This window comes from Strix uralensis, chromosome 4 (genome assembly GCF_047716275.1).
Source record: "Strix uralensis isolate ZFMK-TIS-50842 chromosome 4, bStrUra1, whole genome shotgun sequence".
NCBI lineage: Eukaryota > Metazoa > Chordata > Aves > Strigiformes > Strigidae > Strix > Strix uralensis.
The window spans coordinates 3,401,827-3,416,572 of record NC_133975.1 but is presented as its reverse complement, the minus strand read 5'-3'; the positions used below and the strand labels follow the sequence as shown (position 1 = coordinate 3,416,572).

Genomic DNA, 14,746 nt, shown 5'->3' with positions numbered 1-14,746 from the left:
AACTTCAGTAAATCAATCTGGGCGTTCCTATTGCTCATCCAGAACAAACTGCTCTGCCTGTCCCAAGCCCAATCCCACCACAGCTCCTCATCTCAGGGTGTTCCCAATTTTAATCCACAGGATTTTCTGGATCCAAAAGAGCAGACAAAAGTGTGGAATAAAAGGCCAAGCACCTGGCAGGCTGCACCAGTCTTGAGCTGCTCCAGTAAGGAAAGAAATCCAAATTACTCTGGAGGCTGCAGCAAGGTGGGCAAAGCCTCAGAGAAACCTTGGAGGGTGGTGTAACATGGTGCTCTGCAATTTGTACAGGGTCCCAGGAAGGTTTTGCAGTCTCCATCCTTGGAGATTTTCAAGCCCTGAATGAACCAAGCAGGGTCTGGCCTTGTAACTGAGCCTGCCTTGAGCGGAAAATTGACCTGGAGACCCCCTGAGGTCCCTTCCACCATGAATTATCCTGGCGTGGAGGATGGAGTGTTTGTCAAGCCACCCCAGGGTTGTCCACCAGCGTTGCCCTGGCTGGGGCAAGGGGGTTGTGTTGCTGGCAGAGTCCTCATCCTCAGGGGTATTTTGCCCCCTTTCCCTGGGCTGCTATCAGAGCCCTGGCTCTGGATCCAGGCTGGCATCCTCCAGGATGCACCTGAGGGCAGATAGGAGGGATTTTCCATGACATGGCATGTCTGTCCCCATCGTCCCAAGGAGCAGAGATGCCAGCGGGACAGGATGTTTTAAAGCTCAGCCCAAACTGCCAACCCAAATCCTGTCTGTCAGGAAGGGTTCAGACATGGTCTCACCTGTGCCCACTTTCCCCAGAAGATGCTCAGCACCGGCTGTGGGCTGGTCATTATCCCCAGTGAAGCCCCAGTGACAACCACTGCTGGGAACACCCCAGCTTTGGTGGCACAAGGAAAACTCCCTGAATTCACTCAGTATAGGGAAAGGGCGTTTTGGTGGAGCAGCCTTGGTGCTGTCTGTGGGGCTGAGGGTTTGGGATGCTCCATGCTGCAGGATGGATCACGTGAAATCATCCCAGCCCTGCGTGCCTCAGTTTCCCCTTCTTAAGGGGCTGTCTCCTGGGCAAGGTGGCTGGAGATGAGCTGCTGCCAGTTGAGCCTGTGGTGCTGCCTGATGCGTATTATTGCAGCGGGGGGGGGGGGGGGGGGGGGGGATGGGGGAGCTCCTGGCCCATTGTAGTGTGCAGGCACCGTGCTCTTGTCCCCTGAAAGTCCCCCAGTGGGGAGCTACATCCCTTGCCTGGAACCCCAGTGTCCTCCTGAGCATCCTCATCTGGCCCCACATCCCATATTTTGGGGATTCAAGTGTGATCCCCTGCTATACACCCACTCCTTGGCCCCGAATGCCTCATGGTGGGAACAGGAGGACCCCTCTTGCCAGCAAATCCCCCCCCTCTGCATAATTTAGACCCCAGCCCTGGCCTGTGTGTTGCCAGGGGGGTACCTGCTCCTGCCCTTTGGGGTGAGCCATCACCCCCAGAGAGGTACCAAGCAGCCGTCCCCACAACCCCTGCCTGGCTCTGCCATGCCCAGATCTTGCCCAAACCTCTGTCCCAGCAGGAAGGACAACAAGGGGACCCACCACCGGCCCCAACCCGCCACCCACGCCACCGACCCGGCCATGATTTATCATTAACTTGCCCTGAGGAATTTCAAGGACTTGGAGCCAGCCGGTGAAGTGCTCGCTCCTCCCCCGACACCGCACTCAGAGGAAGCCCTCATGGTTGTTTGTCCCCACAGTGGCTTGTCCCCACCACCAGTGTTAGTGCTGCTAACCAGAGTGGTGCCCCAAACCCCATTGGGGTGCAAGGTCCCAGTGCTGGTGGATGCCAGCTGGATCCAGGGTGAGTTTATGGGGGGGCGGGAAATAGCAGCTCTCCCCACCCTGAGCAACCCACCGCCATGCACCCCATCTGTGCTCCGACCCCGGGGTACAAACACAGCCCAGTGGGTCTGTACCATCCCAAAAAAGCACCTGCAGTGAGTCCCACCAGCTCAGTCCCACACTAATACACAAAAAACATTTCGTTCCCCTGCCTGGCCCCTTTCTGGGCTCAAACAAAGACACCCAGCGAGAGGGGGAAGGAGAGGAAAGGAGAGAGCCCCCCAAAAGCCAGCACCCTCCGGGATTTACCTGGGCAGCCCAGGGGTGCATCCTCCAGCTCCCCATCTTCTGGTCTCGAGGTTCATCGTCTCCCTGCTTGGTACCCCGGAAAATAAAACAAAATAATACCTGCAGAGATCAACCTGCTGCTGGGCTGGGGCCAAGGGCTGCACTTTGCTCAGTGTGATTGGCCACTGCTGGCCTGTGGGATCTTAACTCTTTGTGCCCATCAGGGCGGAGATGAGCCCCGTGTCCTCAAATGGGGACCTTGGGGTCTGGTGCCTTGGTTTTGCTCAAATAGGGATTTTGGGGTCTGACAGTTTGTTTTTGCTCAAATTGGGATTTGAGGGTCTGGTGGCTTGTTTTTGCTTAAATGGGGATTTTGAGGTCTGACAACTTGGTTTTGCAAAATAAAGGATTTTGAAGTCTGATCACTTGCTTTTGCTCAAATGGGGATTTTGGGGTCTGACTGCCTGTTTTGGTTTTTTTTTGGTTTTTTTTCAAATGGGGATTTTGGGCTCTGATAGCTTGCTTTTGCTCAAATGAGGATTTTGGGGTCTGCCTGGTTTTTGGGGTTTTTTTTTGTTTGTTTGGTTTTTTTTTTGTTTTTTTTTTTTTTTCAAATAGGGATTTTGAGGTCTAATAGCTTGTTTTTGCTCAAATGGGGATTTTGTGGTCTGAAAGCTTGGTTTTGCTCAAATCAGGATTTTTGGGGTCCAACAGCCCATTCTTTTTCAAATAAGCATCCGGAGTCTGACTGCTTGTTTTTTTTTCAAATGGGGATTTTGGGGTTTGATCACTTGGTTTTGCACAAATAGAGATTTAGGAGTCCGACAGCATTTTTTTTCTCAAATTGATATTTTGGGGTCCAACAGCTTGTTTTTGCTCAAGTGGGGATTTTGGGGTCTGAAAGCTTGGTTTTGCTCAAATGAGGAATTTGGGGTCCAGTGGCTTGGTTTTGCTCAAACAGGGATTTGGGGGTTCAGAGGATTATTTTTGTTCAGAGATTTTGGGGTCTGATGTCTTGGTTTTGCTCAAATGGGGATTTGGGGTTCCAACAACTGGGGGTTTTTCAATTGGTAATTTTGGGATCCAGAGGCTTGTTTTGGCTCAAATAGATATTTTGGGGTTGTCCCAGCATGGGAGCCTTCTCCTCAAATTTCCCATCCCGATGGGCATGCTTCACAGCTGTGTGGCTGAACCGAGAGCCCATTCACCAAGGGGCAGAGAGCACAAGTCCAGCCCAGTAACTTTGAAACAGCCTCAGCCTTTCTTTTCGAGGTGGTTTGGATTAATTGATATCCTAAATCTCACCAAAACACATGAGAGAGGCAGTCTGACACCCAGGAAGGCCACATTTTCCTTATTGCCCACACTGACCCATCTCAATGCCAAACTCCCTGATAAAGCTGTGCACATATGAGACAACAACAACAAGAAGTTAGAGAGGGATTTTATCCTGCTGTAGCCCATCAACACATTTCCGCACAGACAAAATGGAAAGGGGCAGTCATTTTCTCCCCTGGTTATTGCAGATGAGGAAGCGAGTGTTAAATGGTCCCTATGTCCATCTGTCCTCCTCTAACTTCGGCATTTTTTGCCTGGTTTCAGCCCATTTGGACAAATGGGATGATGCCCATCACCCTAGAAGCTGGACCTGGATCCTGCCCTCCCTCCTTTGACATCAATTCTTTGCCATCCAGACCCCCATCTTTCAGAGCAGAGCCCTGGTGATCCAGGATGGCCCAGAGCTCCTTCTCCTCCCTCCCTGGCTGCCAGCACTGTGGCAGGAGAGCAGTCAGGTTTCCCATCAAGGGCTGGCTGGCCTCGGCACTTACATTGGATTATTTGCAGTCGTGAAGGGAGTGCAATAAGGGAAATAAAGCTAGACAAAGCTGCCACTAATTTAGACTTATTTACTCATGTGAATTTTCTATTGGCAGGATGTCTGCGTATTAAAGGAGTTGCTGGTCGCAGCCTCACAAACATAGCATCGTCATCGGCGGGCTAATAGCAGCAAGAACAGTAAAATAGCAATAATGCTAACAATAATCAAATATGGGTTACGCATGCATTTAAACTACAGCAAAATGCACTGCTGGGGTGCATGGGGAAGGTGTAAATTATGCCAAAATGGATTCCTGTGGAGTCTCAAGCTCTTAATTTTGCCCTTTGACTTCAGAAGCAAAGAATTCCAAGAAACAGGCTGGTTTATACATTGCTAGAAAAGACTCCCAGCAGCGGGATGCATGGCACACACCGTGGAAATAGCCACACATATAGCAAGCCTTTTCCATCCCATGGACCGCTCTTGCAATAACCAGAACTGACCCAGGAGCTTCATCAGGATGCGGACCCTTCCCACCAGTGGGATTTGGTGAAGCTGCCCAAGCAAAGGAGCCCGGTGTGGAGCTGCAGCATAGCCAGGCTCAGCAGATCTCAGAGGAGAGACAGGCAGTTTCCTGACATTACAGCTGGTTAAGGCTGTGCTCATTCTCCCTTTGGGAGTTGTGTTATGTCTTAGCGCTTCCCACAGATGAATAAGTCATGATGGAAGATGCTTTGGAGAATGCTGGAAACTCCAGGATAACCCATGCTCCTGTCACTCTCAGGCAAGTCATAAACTTTTGAACCCTGAACTCCCATTTCTAACCCCGGTCTCCAGTCGCTGAGACATAAACCTCTCTACACACCACACTCACCTCCACCAAAGTCCCTCCACCACCTCTGAGAGCCAACAGAGACCCCCCAGTTCACAGCCAGCACCCCATTGTGCAGGGACTCCTGCACAGCTGGCTGCCTCCAGGCCCCTGGGACAGAACCACCATGATTTGGTCTCATCTCTTTGAGGATTTTATCCATCCCTGTGCTCCCCTTTTTGGGCAGCCATGGTTGGACTGTGCACCCAGACCCCATCACCTGTGTTGCCTCCGGGTGGTAGTCCCTGTTCCCCACCATGGCAGACTCTGACTGGAGAACCACGGATCTAACGATGGGTTCTTAATTGCCATTTAAATTAGATGAGATCATCATTATCAACACAACTTGCAAGAGATTTTCTTTTCAAGACACGTTTAGCTGCATGTCTCATACCATGAGGACCCTGAGTAGCTAATGGGGAGCAGGGTATCCATCAGAGCATCTCTGACAGCAGGTCTTTGATGCCCTTTTGGTGGGACAGGTAGCTCCTGTCTGAGCCCCTGCCCAGACTACTCTCTCCCACGTAGCACCCTGAGATGGGTCGAAAGTTGCCATAATCCTCAGCTTGGTCACTGTTAAGCTGCTCTTGTACTGGGCCTGGCAGAGGTGATGAAACTCCGCAGGCATCTTATTCTCCCTCATCAGCCAGTCAGTATCAACAGGACTCTCATAAAAGGGCTGTCCAGGAGAAGGGACCTGGAAAGTTTGGCTGAGAGCATGAGGTCCAGCTCACCCATCTGGGGGAGCTCTGGAGTCTTGAGCTGCATGGAGCCATGGGTGGGAAGCAGAAACCAGTTGGGAGCTGGAGACTGAACTCAGTCTTATACAACAAGTCCTCTACAGAGCCCATCAAACAAGGTGATCTCCAGCCTGGTATTACAGGGTTAGGGGTTACCCCCCTAAAAAGCCTTCCCTACCCAGCTGCGATGGTCTGGACTCCTTCTACCTGGGAGAAGAAGCTTTGTACATCCACCCAAAACTACATCCTTCAAAGGACTCTTGAAGCCAGTTACACCCTTGCCCCTTTCTCCCTCAGTTCAACAGTGGGGAAGGCTGTCGTTGCACATGGCTCATGCTGAGGGCATGCACAGCATCCATCCCTCTCAGCTCCCCATTTAATCCTTTTGGGTGAGAAATTATGGCTATGGTTTTCCCTGTTGAGCTGTGGTAGATGGCTCGAGACCAGCCCTCTATCTGCAAAATGCAGCATGTCCAACTCCGGTTTCACCCATGGGGCCACAGCAGCAATGCCAGGCTTTGTCCCCAAAAAACCAAGAGAAACACAGCAGCCCCCAGGCAGCACCCCCAGACATCGGAGGCTCCCCCATCTCAGGGAGGGCACCAGTGGCTCCCCCTTTTCATCCACACCACTTCCCTCAGTCGGAGGAAGGTCTGCCCTGACTTTCCCAGCTGCGGCAGCTCATACTGGGGCAACAGCCCCTGTCCAAACCTCCCTTTCCCCATCAGGCTGAAGCTGCTCATGACCACGATGCCCGTGCCAAGAAGGTGATGGGTCTCCCAAACAAGTCCTGAGGCCGCAAAGTGTTTACCAGCACAGAACAGGTGAAAGTTATGGGGGTCTGCAGCTTCAGGTGGGAGCCACAACAAAAGAAGCACCTGTAGCTTAAAAAAAAAAAAATAATGAAAAAAAGGAAATAAGCAGATCCTCAGATCCTCTCTCTCTATTCAATGGATCACTTGGACTGGCTGTTGTTGAATGGGACCCCGGGGACTCCTGCTGAGTTTTTATCTTCTGCAGAAAAATTCTCCTGTTAGTTTTTTTTTTTTTGAGGTGGGTTTTTTAGTGATTATTTTTTTCAATGCCCTCTCCTTCCCTTGAATAAAAATACAGGGTCTTTTTTCTGTTTTTTCCCCAAAGCTTTCTTCCTCTTGAGGAAAGGAAAAATAAACTCTATAAAACCACAAAAATCTTTGTTCCCCAGATCCTTTTGTTTTCTTTTTCCTTTTTCTTGCAGAAGCCGCATGCTCTGAGCAGGTCCCTTGGCAGGGTAATTTCACTTCTTTTGGAGCCACTTCATTTCAAGATCCCAAAGCTCTTTGAGGTCCCTGGACTGCAGCTGCAGCACTGGTTAAGTGTTTTCTGCACTGATCAGAGAAGGAGCAAAATGTCAACTGCATTGAGGTCTGAAGGAGCGTCACTGGCCTGGGACTTTCCCTGGGGAATGGTGGGCAGAAAGCACTGATGTGCTCAGGCATGCGGAGAGGTGGATGTAGAGATGGAAATGGGAACAGAGACACCAGCTCCCTGCATTGGGATTTCTTCCGTAAAAGCTCTGGGGAGCAACTTCCCAGTGCAAGACATCCTGATGTGAGCAAGAGCCTTCTTCCTCTCTCCATCCAGACTCCTTTATTTACAGGGAAGATCATTTTCAAAGCCCCGAGGAGCAGAAAAAACTCCTAAATGAGGGTCCCCTGGCTACCGCACATACTTTCAGGTCACGAGTGAGGTGGAGGTGTCTCTGTCCTGGGATTCCTTCATGACTTGGCTGGGCAATGCCAAGGCCAACCTGGTCTAGTGATGATAGTCCTGCTTGGACTGTGAAGTTGGGATGGGGACCTCCAGAGCTTTCCAACCAGCATCACAACAACTTAAACCCAGCTTCAGACCTCAGCTGTGAACTGGCTGTGGTTGTAAGTACTTGACATCCAACAGGTTGTACACTGAAACCAGATCTCCTCCAGTATCTCCAAATCAGGCTTTGTTTGAAGCCCTTGCCCAATATCTGTTGTTAGAGCAGAGATTTCCAGCATGGGCATAGGAGGAAGACCTGAGCCTGCTTTCTGTGACAGTTAATGGGTGTCAGACATCCAAGGGCTTCCCTATGTTTCCGGAGAGATGCTGCTTTTTCTCATTTTTTGTGGGTGTCTTGCAGGGATCATGGGGACCACAGCCAAATGGGCAGTGTGCTACTGGTAGGGGAGTATGACTATGCCATGCCAGAAAATTCAACCTTACTGGTAGGAAAGCTGATAAAATCACCACCTGAGCAAGATCTGTGGCTGAGCTCCCAGGAAAAATGTCACATGAACACCCAGTATTTATTCACACAAGAAGAAAGTGTTGGCTGCTTATGTGATACAAAAGCCTTCTCTGTACCTGGAGGTTTACCTGCACCAGTACCTGCGCAGTGAGATCCCACCATTGCACTTGTCTGGAAATTAAAATGCTGAGAGAGATTGTTCCTGCTCAATAAGTAGAATAATTTGAGCCCCTGTGAGGCCCCTTCATACCCACACAGAGTTGTGGATGGGAGAGGACCTACTTCAAGCTGCCACAGGGGACTGGCAGGGGGTCCCGAGGCTGGGTTGGCACTGCAAAGCTGGGTCGATGCCAGCTGCTGCAATGGGGGACACTTTCTATCTCAAATCCACGGTAACATCTGCCCACACAGCTTGAGGCAACACGAACAAGCCAAAAGACTCTGGTTTATGTCATCCAGAGAGATGGTTTCCTATTCTGGCAAAAACATCCCTGCTGGTATAAGCTGTCTCCTCCTGTATCGACACAGGGCAGACAAAGCCTCTGCAGCGCTGGCAAGCCACAACCTGGTGCATCGCCCAGGTCTTCCCGTAAATCCGGGGAGGCTCCTGCATCTCCAACTGCGGGTGCTGAAAGCCCAGCATGTGTGCTGGGATGCTCTGGCGTGGTGACTTGGCCATGCTTATGTAGGTCAGGTCTGAGCTGCATGGGGGGGAAGATGTGATGCTCAGTAAAACCCACTCGTAACCATATGGCACTGCTGTCCTGTGGCTGCTCATTGTAACTGAAGAAATTCACAGTAAATGGCCACCTTCCCTCCTGCAGCTAACAAGAGGAACAAGTGGAGTGGAGTCTTGTTCACCAGCCCCTCAAACCACACAGACTCTGTGGGGGAGGAGTGAGCCTGTTTCTCTCACAGGAGCTCGAACCACATTAATGCTGGCCAAGACCTTCATCTAAATCTTATGAGCTGAAAAAAAAAGTGCGTGGGCAAGCAGTGTTGTCCTTTTTCCCTGCTCTCCTTTCATGCCTTGGCTGAACAACCCCGCTAGAGGCAGCAGTGGTGCCAATGCTGACAAGGTCTCAGATAGGCAGTGACCAATACTCCTAGAGAAAACCAGTCATTGTCAGGTTTCTCAACTAATTTCTAGACCAGAGAAGCTTGCTTAAACATCCTTGGGTGATTATCCAGAATGAAGGAAGCAAACTCAGGAATCGGGGATTTGTCACAGCCCCCTTGGTTCAGGGTAGAAGGTTTCTTCAGTGTTACAAGGGAGGAACATTAGGCTAGATCCTCAGCAGGTGTAAGTTATGTGTATACATGATGTCCCATCCTACTCTATCTTCATCCTGGCCAACCTCTTTTGGGCAAGACAAGGTGGCTGGATGGCTTCAGCAAAAGCAGAAGCAAGAGACTCCTCAAGCCCTGGGAAGAAGGAGCTGCTGGAAGGGCAGTGGAAGACTAACAGGAAGCCTGGGGCACCTCTGTGGTGGCTACCAAGACTCTCTGTGTAAGACCCAAGGTCTAGACACCCTTTCCAGTCCACAAGACCCCACCTAACACAGTCCATAGACCACAGGGAAGGGTTTGGCTGACTGAAGGTGGGTGTGGGCTGAAATGCCATCTAAAGCCATGACCAGCTGATGGCCCTGGGCTCCGTCAGGAGCTTACAGTTTGCAGTTAATAAATGACCAGAGTGCAACAAACACATCCCCCACCTATTTCCTTCCCCATGGCTTCCTTGTCCTCAGAGAAATGCAGGTGTTCCCTGCCCTGAAGACAAATTCCTCTGCAGTCACTGGCATTGGACCATGTCTGGAAACAAGTTTCCCTAGTGGGTGAACCAGGGGTTTTGTCTCTGCTCCCTGCTCCAGCTACCAGGTCTCTCACTTCCTTTTCTTTAGACTGTGCTTGGCCAAATCCCCCTTTCCCAGCTCTCTGAACTCTACCTGGGGTCTGTTTCCCAGCCACCAAAGGATTCAGGCTTGTTTCATCTTCCAGGCTCGTCCTCTTCAAGCCATGCGCTGGCTCGGATGCCATGCGGAGAAAATAAGAAATGTCTTCATGACCCAGTTTTGCAACCTCAGTTGGTGGCAGGATGTCCCAGAGCTAGGAGTCACCCCTCCCTGTCATGCGTTAGTCCTAAAACACAGCAAGAAAGGACCCAGGTTTGGCCAAGCAAGAGGGATGGAATTGGGTAGGACCAGAAGGGTGCAAGGTCATAATACGTGCTGCAGGTATGGGGTGATGCCTCCAAGATGTTTATCAACCTTTTCTCCTGAATATTTGCAGTCAAGGAGGGGTTTTCTTGTCATGTCAGGGGACTGTGTCCACTTTGACCAGCACTGGTGGTGGAGGAAACCTATGTCCTAGAGGCACCCATGTCTCTGGCCTCTGTTGCCTGTCCAGCCAGTGGAACAGAGAGAATTTGAAGCAACAAAACTGAAAACCTCAGAAGGGATCCACAGGCAAAAATTACTTGGGTTTGGAAGCATTTTTGGCTGGAGACCTGCAATCCCACTGTGGTTTCACCCTGGCAGAATTGACTTAGTGGGTCACCTGGGAGATCTTCATGCACCCCAGAGCAACCTTTGGAGCAATTGAAGCTTTTGTGTCCTACCAAGCCTTCACTCCTCCCATGACAAACCAGCTTTCTTCTGCGGTTCACTTGCAGCCTCAGTATCCCCCAGTCCCTTCTTGGGGAGAGGGCAGTGGGCTCTCCATGCAGGTACTCCTCCACAGCCTGCTGGATGAAGCAGATGGCTGCCTGGCATCCGCTGACGTCCAAGCCACAGTAGATGCCAGGGCTGGGGCGAGACCTGGCTCCAACATGACTCCCTTGCAGTCCATCAGGTGAAAAGCTGGACAGGAGCCTTTTCCCAGCCCCACTGAAGCCAACGCAGCAGATGAAAAGCCATTAACTCCTTTTGTTCCTTCATTGATGAGCCAGACAGGGAAACCAAGGAATGGGATTTCTACAAAACTGTCCTTCCCCTTACTGTCCAGTTGGCCTGCTGACCTCACCCCATTGCCTTCTGAATAGGACATAGAGAGTTTAGGGTGAAAAACAAAAAGAAGGAGTTGAAGGGAAAGTAGGGGATGGGCCAGAGAGGGAAAATTTCCATAACTGCATAATAAAAGCTGATTACATAAGGGCATCTTGCGTCATCTGCGGCTGGCATCTCCGGAGAAGTAATTACATCTGCACCACACATCTAAAGAAAATATTATCACGTTAGCTTCCAAATCCTATAATTAGCTCTTGCAAGATATGTGCCAGGGGCTTTATCATTTCGTGTACATTGGCTATAGAGCTAGACACAGATATACAGATTTTTTTTTATTTGCCAGCTAGGAAAATATTTGGAGTTTAGTGTGGCAGCTGACCCAGGTCCCTGTGGAAAGGGTGGCTCTAAGGTTTTGAAGTGGTGTGTAAAGAGTGAAATATTTTCGTGGTCTCCCTTGGTGCCTCCTGGGCTGGTGGGGATCCAGCGGAAGGGCAGGAACGGCAAAGCCAGGGCTGGGCTTTCCCTCCTCCTTCAAATGTTCTTTGATTTCTACCCTAGTGCTCTGAAGCTCAGGAAGCCATTTTTCACTTGCTAAATAAATGACCTGATTTGCAGGGAGGTGTTGCTCTCATGGGTTTCTGAGCTCTCTGCTCTGTCATACTAAACAAACACTTTTGCTCGCTCAGCTTTGGACTTCACAACCAGCTTTGGGCTTTGAATGCTTCTCCCATCCCTCCAGCTCCTCTGCAAAAGGAAAATAATGCTTTGAAATGGATGCAGAGGTTGCAAACAAGTTGGTTTGATGAAGGGCTTTTCATGTGTCTTGCTCGTGCAAGGCTTGCTCATGGAGATGGAGATGGCCATGGGACTCGGCTCTGCTCTCCGAGGGCAGCTGCCCTTTCACAGGGTCTGGCAGCACGAAGGACACGGCAGCAAGCCCTGGGGCAGGGATGGAGGATGAATGAGGCATGGTTTTGGTTTCCTCCTCGCTTTTTATTTGCTCATAAATGCCCTGAGAGCATTGGGAAGTGCCAGCAGGTCCGCTGCAAATGCAACAGTGAGGAGATATATCCAAATCTCCCCCAGAGAAGCTCCTCCAGCAACATGGCGTGTATCTCTAACCTGACATCATCCTTCGGAGCTCTGATGGACCAGCATCGCTCAGTCAAGCACAGACACCATTTCCTTACCTCCCCCTCACCCCATGCTGTGCATTGCTAATACTACATTTACCATGTGCCTGTTTTGCCTGGGGACATCTCATCTGGAAGGCTTCCTAACCTTGCAGAAGCAGGGCCTTGGACACCCCATCAAGCCACGCATTGCTGGAAAGTGGTGCTGTGCATGGCCAGGATCATGGGAGCGAGCACCAACATCCCAAGGACTTAATGAGCAAATGTTTTTGGCTGTGTTGTGGGTGTAAGCGTGTGTGTGTGCAGCTTGGATTGGATGGAAAAATGTCCTCTCTATCCAAGACTTGTAGAGAGGGGTGACAAATCCTCCCTGTTTCTCCCCTTTGCATTTTTCCGCCTAGAAGAATGAGAGAACTGGCGTATGGAGAAAGAGGAGGTCTACAAAGCTCAACAGAGCTGTAATTAGGGCCAGTTCTAATGAAAACCTTCAAGCTGCCTTGTGATGGCTAAATAAACAACCCAGTGGACCTGAGGACCTGCCCAGACGGAAGACCATTTTGCTCCTGTTTACAATCACTCTCAGGGGCTGCAGGACCTCTGGTGTCAGTGATCAGAAATGGTCTTCCCAGGAAAGGAAAACCCATAGGGTCAGACAGCACACACACAAAAATCCATGATGTCTCTCTCTTTGCTGACCTGTGTCCAGCCCAAACCTTCTTGCAATGCTCTGGTGTCCTCTTGTACTTTTCCTGCAGCACCCCATGACTGATACAAAACCCTTCCCCACTGCCCCTCTCAGCCAGAAGATGACCATCAGCTGTCAAAATCTGATGGGCAATGGCCCTGTCCGTACTGAAAAATTTTCATTCCTCCCATTACAGGCTTTCATGCCTTTTATTGCTCCCCTGAGCTTTGCAAAGCAGCTTATGGACCGATGGGGTACCCCATAACGTGGTGTTGGATTGTGTTTTCTGTTTGCACCTCCAGGGAGAAAAACCTGCTCAGGTTGCTCTCCTGTCCTAACCCTGCTTATGTCTGGTTTTCACTTCGCTTTCTGCCAAAGCAGCATTTGGTTACAACTGCGAGAAAAGGCTTCAAATGGTTTTACAAGGGCAGGGGTAAATTAAGTGTGTAGATAACCTGCTAAGCAAACAGTCCTTGAGACGCTCCACCTTGGGACTGCCAACACTGCTTCTGCTACCAAGAGGAAAGTGGCATTGGGCTCCCAGGTTACTGCTTTCACCCCAGTTCTCCTGGAGTGAAAACCCCCTCTTCTTCAGAAATTTTTCCCTCCCAGTATCACCGTCATGGGGAGAAGGTGGGGAATGATACCCCAATCACAAAGGCAATGGGCATGTCTTTCTGAGAGGAAAAGAGAGAAGGGTGGAGAAGAATGGCATGGGTGCAGGGAGGAAAAAAAAAAGCGATTTTGTAAATGATTTGCAGAGAAGAAAACAGCTCCTGGATGTTTTCAAAGGGATGCAGCAATTCAGTTCAGGCTCTAGAGAGGACAAGAAGGTATGGCCAAGGACTTGGACCTAGGTAATCTGGTCTAAGATGACCATACCCTTTCGGTCCCTTGCTCACTGTCAACCAGGAGAGGAGAGAAGACCTACCAGGTTAACACCTACCAAGTCCAGATCCTGTCTCCTGGTGGTGGCCAAAAGCCTAAGGCAAAGCAGAAAGAGCAGGGCAAGCACATTTAACATTTCTGCTCCAGCCTCCACTGTTTTCATACCTCCCATTAGCCACCGTTTTTCCAGGCTGACGAGTCCCAGCCTGCTCCTCTTGCAGAAGCGATGCCAGACCCTGCCACATTCCTCCTAATCCTCTCCCATCCCATTCCCCTCACAGGTGACATCCTCCCCACCCTGTCCTCCCATATACATGTCCCTACACCTCTCCTGGTGAACCAGTCTCCTGTTCCACCACAAAGCTGCTTTTCTTTCTTAACCACCTCTTGGACCTCAGGCTCCTGTTGGTTGCTGATAACCTGTTAGTGCCAGATCAGCTGGAACCAGCCCATGAGGACCCAGAAGGTGGTCACCCCATTCATTTTGGGCTTGCGCTGGAGTCAGGGAGGTCTCAGCCAGGCAGTGCAAAGCTCCTCATGGTCAAGATCGAGTCCCATATGCCTGTGCTTCTGCTCCTCGCTCCACATCAGGCAGCAAAACACCTCCAAACTCAGTGATGTCTTTGACACCCATACATGTCTTTTGGATGGGGCTTTAACACTGGATTTTCATTTACAGCATGGTCCCCCCTCCCTCATCTCTAGCCCAAACCCAGTGAGCATCTCCTCCAGAGGTGCAAATCCTCCAGAGGCAGATGCTTGGGTCAAGTTTATCTGCTCTTCCCATCCTGTCAGCATCTATTGGAGCAGCGAGGTATGTAATCATCCATGTTTTGTTCATGTCCCATGAACAGCTCACCCCTTCTCCTGGTCCCCAAGCTTCAAACACATTTTAAGAAAGACCTTTAACCTCTGTCTAGCTGATGTTTCCACCACATATGAAGCCAAGTGTGCTCAGGGCACTGACACACTTCAGCATCCCAGGGGGTGTGTTTAGGGAACCAAGCAGAGCTCACAAGCAAGAGGAGTTTCAGCCTGTCTTGCCCTGGGGCTGTTGGGGCAAGTGTGTCCTAAAGCAGACCCCAGCCTCTCTCAAGGTCACGCCAATGACAAGGCTACCGGAAGGTGAATGCAGAGAGCAAATGCCCTCTAGATGATGATTTGAGACCCTTTATTCTTCCATTATGGGAATTATTCCCCCTGAAAGCAATGATT

At 50.5% G+C, this 14,746-nt stretch overlaps 1 protein-coding gene across 3 annotated transcripts in view; it reads right to left on the bottom strand.

The window, feature by feature from the left end:
- LZTS3 (leucine zipper tumor suppressor family member 3) overlaps window positions 1–14,746 on the bottom strand; it is a 56,754-nt gene that overhangs the window by 25,709 nt on the left and 16,299 nt on the right. The window contains exon 1 of one of the 3 annotated variants that reach the window (XM_074865450.1): window positions 2,146–3,439. The exons of the other annotated variants lie outside the window; for them this stretch is intronic. The gene's annotated coding sequence lies outside the window, so the exon portion shown is untranslated. Of the gene's footprint in view, window positions 1–2,145; window positions 3,440–14,746 lie in introns of those variants that run through there. 3 annotated transcript variants of the gene reach the window in all.